The sequence below is a fragment of the Chelonia mydas genome, chromosome 17 (genome assembly GCF_015237465.2).
Source record: "Chelonia mydas isolate rCheMyd1 chromosome 17, rCheMyd1.pri.v2, whole genome shotgun sequence".
In the NCBI taxonomy this organism is placed as follows: Eukaryota; Metazoa; Chordata; order Testudines; family Cheloniidae; genus Chelonia; species Chelonia mydas.
The window spans coordinates 12,552,808-12,560,592 of record NC_051257.2 but is presented as its reverse complement, the minus strand read 5'-3'; positions in this window follow the sequence as shown (position 1 = coordinate 12,560,592).

The following is a 7,785-nucleotide window of genomic DNA, read 5'->3' as shown; positions in this document are numbered from 1 at the left end:
AAGTTGAGAACCACTGTCCTAGGCCATTATAAATAAGGCCAATATTGGAGGTGGAGGATGGGGAAATGCTGATCTGGCTAAAAATTGAAATGAAGCGAATCAGACGGGGGCTTGTTCTTTCCCTGCAGTAATCTCCACTGCTATGCGGTGAGCGGCTTACGTAACTGAACGCCGAAGAGAGGCCTCCTTGCCATAGGCATGGCCTAAATTATTTAACTGAATGAGACGTTGCCCCCAGCATGGCTCCAGGGGACTTGAGGGAAGGATGTAATTGGCTGTGTCAGTTGGTTACTGTTGGTATATAAAGGTATGGAGCAGAGAAGAACTAGTTCAGCCTGCCTGGAGCCAGTTGCTCCACCCTCGTTTCTGTCTCTGGTGCAGAGGAAGACTGAACAGCACCTCACGTTCGCCTGGGCCTCACACTAGGGCAGCAGTGGAGGGCAAAAGGGACGCCATCCAATCAATCACAGCCCAGGCACTCGATGTTTGACGAGCACAAGAAAGCCCATCCCCCTTGAGTGGGGCGCAAAAAGCTCTAGCTTCTTCTGCACGGAAGCTATCAGCGGATGTAACCTCTCTGTATTGTTTAAAAGTGAATGTTAAATGGCTGGGCCATCATCAGTCTCATGGAGAGGAAGGTCTGATACCTGTAGCAGGACCCCCTCAAGGCCCTAAAAGAATGTTTTCCTAGAGCTAGCAGGCTGGGGGGTACCTAGGTGGTGTATGATTCTCGGGTAGCTGTCCTCGCTTGTAGCACTAACGCTTACCTCATCTAGCGCTATGCTGGCCCCTGTTGTAACAGAAAGATCTTCTCCCTCAGCCCGTGCTAAATCCTTTGTCCCAAGGCTGGCGAAGTGGAGGAAGCAAGACTCTAGGACACGTATTCATTTGTTTTCCCTTTAAACAAACATACTTTTGTAGCCAAAGGAGGAAGCAATACCGGTTGGCAAACAAGCGAGTTTACGCTCTGAATTTCCTGGCAATGCTTATGCTTCCTGAAAAATAGATTTGGTCTGCAAACAGCGCCGTATAATACATTTGTGTAACCTTGGAAGGGGAGCGGGGGGCTGTATTTCTCGGTAAGCATTTGAAAATACGTAACCCATGGTTTAATCTGGTCTATTGTAAGGATGGTTTGTTTCAGTATATAAGAGAGGCAGAATTTTAACATAGATCCTTGGGCTACCTCCTTCTGGCATATACTGGATCAAGCATCTTGATCAGGTGGGGAGCATCTTCCACTGCTCTTGATAGTCAACAGGGCTCCCTCTGGAGCAGGACATGTAGAGGAAGCCGGATCCAAAAGGGATTCATTTTGTAACAAATTAACCCAGATGCCATGTCCAGGCTACGAATGTTTTTATAAGAAACCCCACTAGGAGCAGTGAGAAATCCCGTAAAGCTTGCACATCGGGAAACAATGCCCACACCCTGTTTACCATCCGATTACAGCAACCATTAGCAAGCTGTTCCACCCGTGAATGAGACACACCATCTGCCACCAGCCATGACGTTTCCATGATCAAATATTTTACCCCCAATATTTTGATACTTTTGTGAAAACTGAAGCCCGGGACCATGTCTCTCTTTACAAAAGGGTGTTTTTTTTTTAGCAAATGCCTTCTGTATCCCTGTTTCTATGAAAATTGTGCCATGACAGTCTCCTCGCAATTGCATATCAGCAGATCCATTTGCACTTGCTGATGTTCAGATTGTTTTCGGGGGCTGGGCTGCAGACTTCATAAAGACTGTGTTCATAGAGTGGCCTAAAAGGACAAGCAAATCAACTAAGACTGAAGGGTTCAATGCCATAGGGAAGGGTTTAAACTCTTCAAACTTGGGGACCTGAAATTAGGCAGCTTTTCCAGATGTGCTGAGACCCGACCTGCAGCTTCCATGCAGCACCTCTGAAAAAACAGGCCTCCAATTTAGGTGTCTAAATCTGGATTACAATTCAAACCAAAGTAATACCAGTTGTGATCTCTTGTCCACAGGCTCTGCAGGGCCTAGTGCATAGTGTACAGGACTGGGCCTCGAGAGATTTGGGCCCTATTGCTGGCTCTGCCACTGACCAGCTGCATGACCTTGGGCAAGTCACTTCACTGTTCTGTGCCTCTGTTTCCTATCTGTAAAATAGGGATAATGATACAGACTTTTGAACAGTGCTTTGGGACCTATGATTAGGAAGTGCTGTAAAAGAGCAAGGTGGAATTATGCACCTTGTTAACTTGTTAACGTCAGCTATGCTGCATATCTTTAATAATGCTTTGGCCTTAGAGTACTGTTCATCTATGGAGCTCAAACAACTTTACCAAGCTGTCTAAGCATCATTGTCCCTGTTTTGCGGATGGGGAAACTGAGGCACAGGAAGGTAGGGTGAAGGTGGGGGTCTTACTACACTTTCAGACTCTATCAGCTGGTTTTATGATGTCTAGTCTGTGTAATCCTTTGGCCCACCGTGCTTCCCACTTAATAAAAGTGCTACTTTGCAGAGACTTCTTATGTAGAAGTGTTTGCGCAGGAGACATTAATAGTATCACCGCTGTCTGGGGCCTGGGGCCCTATTTCACCTGTGCTGTCAGCTAGTATTAGCCTTCGTACCGTGACTCATACACCCTGCTCTAACCAAGTGACAGACTAGGCTGAACTGTAAATCTGAAGCAATAGTGGGTGGCATGAACAAAGTTGTGGACCAGTTTTGCTGTGGGCTGAGCTTTGAAGAGTACCTGCTGGACATCGCTTAGCACTGCTTTTTGAAGAGGAGACGGATGAGTTGCATTGGGCTCTGCTTGAGCTTTCTATCGCCCTGGAAGGGTGAGATCTCTGGGGACCCTTTCCTCCCAAGGCACATCCCAGAGAGGAATCCCCTGCCTTACCAGTGTGATGTAGCCGCTGCTGACGCGGAAGGTGGTCCAAGCATGCTGTAGCGACAAGAGAATTTTGGCTAAATGCCTGGGGGCAACCCCGGTCTCTTAGGTCCTTGTATCTGTCTCATCCCAGAGCCTCCCCTTTCCTGTGTCAACTCTAGCTCTTCAGAGCTGTGGCCCTAGGAAGGCTAGGTATTACAGACTTAGGCTCAGGTTCTCTGGACTGTCTGAGCTGCAGTCAGAACAAGTCCAGGGGGAAGGGGGCTTTGAGTCCTCTTCACAGTCCCTTGCTCCTGGCCCTGCTAGGCATCAGCCTAGTCTCCACAGAAAATAATATTTTCCACTGGATGCAAATGAGCAGCAGGCTGTTCTGCCAAGCAAGGATCAGCTGGGTCCAGGGGCTCCCAAGCCATCCGCACCACCCTGGGGCCTAAAACAGGGTGGTGTATGAGATAATAGAAGGGCCTCAACAGAGCTGAAGACCTGGCCCTAGAGGTGTAGATCTCTAGTTACCCCAGCTGTCATCAACCTACTGCAGGGACCACAACTAAAAAGCCTGGGTGGGATTTTCGACAGCAGCCAGCAGCGGCCTCAGTCTGTTCCCCGGGGGCTCGAACCGTTGATTTCAGTTGGGAGCAGCAGTTAGGCCAGTGCTGAGCACGTTAGAAGATCCCAGCCCGTGTACGTGGCCCTTGGCAGTTTGTCTGGGTTCCCCAGGCTCTATAAAAAGACACAGATGCTCTAGCAGAGTGATTTGGGGCTTCGCTCAGTCTGAACAGTAACATTACCGCTTTGGGCAGCACCTCTGAGTCTCGGAGCAGCAGTTCAGCGCGTGCTAATCAAGGCCCATGGCACCTGCTGGTTAGACTGACACGGCATCTTTCCCAGGTGCGGGTGATAACCTCTGATTGCACCTAGGCCTGCCTGACACTAATTGAGCAGCACCTGTGTGAGCTACCGGCCATTGAGCCTCTCTGCTCTGGAAGCAGCTCGCAATCTTAGCTGAGCCCTGGGGCTGTTTTCCTTTACAAACTTTCCCAGGATGGGTCAGGAGGGGAGCGGGCTCAGTTTGGATTTCGTAGCCCAGCAAAGCAGGATTAAACACCCAGGTGGAAACTGGATTCCCTCTCCCAACAGCTGAGCTGGCTGCAGGCTGTAGTTTCCTGGGAGGTGAGTCGCCCTACTCGGGCCTGTGAGGAGCTGAAGAGAACGCGATGGTTGTGATTTTTGACAAAATTGTGCTTCAAAGTGAAGTCAAATGGGCTTGAATGGGGCACTGAAAACTGGTAGGCCTCTAACCCAGTGGTTCTCAAACTTTTGTACTGGTGACCCCTTTCACGAAGTAAACCTCTGAGTACAACCCCCTCCCCCCCCCCCCAATTAAAAACACTTTGTTATATATTTAACACCATTATAAAGGCTGGAGGCAAAATGGGGTTTGGGGTGGAGGCAGACAGCTCATGACCCCCCATATAATAACCTTGTGAACCCCTGAGGGCTCCTAACCCCTAGGTTGAGACCCCCTGCTCTAACCAAAGGGGAATGTGTGATGGTGGGTACTGAATTGTGAGGGGGGCCAGTGTATCACGGGGGTTAGTGTTCAATCCAGTTTCATTTACCACCGCTATTAATGAACTGGAAGAGAGTAAACAGCCTGGTAATGAAATCTGTAGAGGAAACAGGGCAATTTCCAATATTACTGAGATGAGAACTAGATTAGCAGGACTAAGAGACATCAGAAACATGGCTGGGGGGAGGACATAATCTGAATAGATTAGGAAGAGACCTTTGTGGGGAACTAATTCCAAACACACACACACACATACACACGCACACCCCCATGGGGGACGGGGGAGAGACATAGGAAGTAGTGAGGCAGGAGAGAGTGTGGGTTGCAGACGAGATATGATTTTGTAGTGCAATATGGCGAACAAGAGAGGCTGGCCTACAGGGATGATACCCCAGGGCAGGGAGGTCATAGACTTTCCCCGTGGAGCTCTGGGGCTACTGCCTGTGGAATATCGCGGTCGGTCCTGGGCACCCCTCTACCAGCAGACGGGCGTTCAGAGAGCAGCAGAAACAATCGCCGGGGCTGGATGATCTCATTTCTCAGAAGAAATTAAAGGAAGTCAAGGAACAGGCTGGCTAAGTGGCAGAGAGATGAAGGCCATCATTTCCAAGGTGTGGGGGGGAACATTCCTCAACTGTTTAGGGTGGCCTACTGTATATAACAGAGGGGGGGCAATGTCTCCAAGGCAGGAATACACTCCTGACAGTGAGGGCCTATCACGGAGGTGGGCAAACTGCGGCCCACAGGACCATCCTGCCTGGCCCTTGAGCTCCCGGCCTGGGAGGCTCGCCCACGGCCCTCCCCTGCTGTCCCCCGCAGCCTCAGCTCGCCGGGCCGCCAGCGCTCTGGGCGGGGGGGCTGCGAGAGCTGCTAGCCGGCCCCGGTGCTCTAGACGGCGCGGCAGTGTGGCTGGCTCCGGCCAGGCTGTGCAGCTGCCAGTTCTGGCGCTCTGAGCGGCAAGGTAAGGGGGTGGGGAACAGGGGTGGCTGGATGGGGCGGAGGTTCAGGGAGGGCGGTCAGGGGATGGGGAGCAGGCGTGGGAGTCCCGGGGTGGAGCCTGTCAGGGGGCGGGGGTGTGGATGGGGCCAGGGCAGTCGGGGAACAGGGGGCGGTTGGCTAGGGCATGGGAGTCCTGGGGAGGCGGAGGTGTGGATAATGGGTGGGGCAGTCAGGGGACAGGGGGCATTGGATAGGCGTGGGAGTCCTGGGGGGCCTGTCAGGGGGCGGGGGTGTGGATAGGGGGCGGTGCAGTCGGGACAGGGAGCAGGGGGGTTTGGATAGGGGGCGAGGTCCCGGTAGGGCCCGCCAGGGGGCGGGGGTGTAGATGGGGTCAGGGGGCATGGGAGTCCTGGGGGGGCCGGTCAGGGGGCGGGGGTGTGGATAGGGGGTGAGGTCCTGGGGGGCAGTTAGGGGCATGGGGTCCCGGGAGGGTGTGGTCAGGGGACAAGGAGCAGGGAGGGTTGGTTGGGTTGGGGGTTCTGAGGGGGGTGGGAAGTGGGCGGGGGCCAGGCTGTTTGTGGGGCACAGCCTTCCCTACCCAGCCCTCCATACAGTTTCGCAACCCCGATGTGGTCCTCGGGCCAAAAAGTTTGCCCGCCCCGGCCTATCAGAATGGTCTCAGAAGGGGGCCATCACATGGCTCTCTTAAGTGAGGAGAGGACCCCGCGTGAGTAAATGTTCAGTAAGGAGCAGTGCTGTAATGGCTTCTGGACTAAACAGGATCCACGAGGGCTCTTTCGCCTCTCACGTCTCTGCAGTGAAATCTCTTGCGCTGCTGTTCTCTCGCTGTCTTGTGTTCATGTGGGGGGTCAGTTTACACATCAGGGCCACGAGGTGGCAGTAAGAGTCTGTTAGGTAGGTCTGGGCGGGCCGCGTAAAGTCTGAGCGGCAAGCAGTAGTTCAGAAGGACAGCTGCCTTCTTGTACGGGGCTGGGTAGATTCAGCGGCCGATTCAAAGTCTTATATTATCTGCTTGCTGCATGGTTTGCTATGCGTGTCAAAATTATCTGTATGACGTTATGAGAGGCCGTGTTGTGCTCGGCGCTGTACATGCAGAATAAGAGACTGTGCCCAGAGGAAGGTACAATTGAAACGGACAAAGGGTAGGAGGGAAACAGAGGCTCAGGGTGGGATTCTCCTTAAATCAGGCAGGAAGTTGGTGGCAGGGCCAGGAATAGAACGCAGGTCTCCTGACCCCCAGCAGGGACCCCTGGTTCCCTACCTATCCTTTGTCTGTTCACACTGGAAGCTGCCCCTTGTTGTGGGTTTGTACGATGCCTAGCACAGGCGGTACTAGCCCAGGTGCTCCTGTGATACCAAGAAACCTGCATGAGTTGGCTGATGCGCGTGTTGCTGAAAACTTCAAGGGGCATATTGTCCCATCAAGGTTCGGGGCACAGCAGCACCTGTTCATGCTAAAGGACGGCAGACAGGTAAAACCTGCATTTGCATGGCCTGCACCGGGACTGTTTTGTGCTGTGATTTCCCCCTGCCCGCATCTGGCCCCGCAAGCCACGCTGGGACAGGCCAGCTTGGTACTGGGACGGGAGGTGGAAGGTGAACGCTTTGGTGTTGATGATTGAGCAGGTGGTGCTGCTCCGTCGGGCACAACGCCTGGGTAGAGCGAGGGACCTGACCTTTCACGGTTATTTAAGATCCCATCAGGAGTGGATTTACTATGAAACAAACTGTGCGGTGGCACGGGGCCCCCAACGTGCAGGACAAATATCTGACAACCTGCCCCTGAGTCCCGGCCGGTGGTGCAGCAGGGCTCAGGCAGGCTGCCTGCATTGCCATGGCCGGTGGCCCCACGCCGCTCCCGGAAGGGGCTGGCTGCGGCATGTCTCTGCATGCCCCTGGTGCAGGGAGGGGCAGGTGGCTCTGTGCGCTGCCCCTACCCTGGGCAGCACACAGAGACCTGCTGCCCCCCTCCCCCCAAGGGGTGTGCAAAGACGTGCCAGCAGCAGGGCTAAGGCAGTTCCCTGCTCGCTCTGCCTCCCTCCCGCTGCGTCACTTTACTTCTGGAAATGGCTGGCATGTCCCTGCAGACCCTGGGGGGGAAGAGGGGGGGTCTCTGCACGCAGCCCGAGCCCTGACTCTGCAACTCCCATTGGCCAGGAACTGCAGCCAATAGGAGCTGCGGGGGTGGACCTGCATGCAGCGGGGCGTGGAGACCCCATGGCCTCTCCCCCCCTCGCCTTTTGTGGGGCTAGGAGCTGCTGCTGCAGCAGGGGGGAGGGGTGTTCCAGTCACTTTGGGAGCAGCGTCGCCCCCCCCTCCCATACCCGAACCCCCACCGCAGCCCAGAGCCTGCACCCTGCATCCAAACTTCCTCCCAGAGCCCTCATC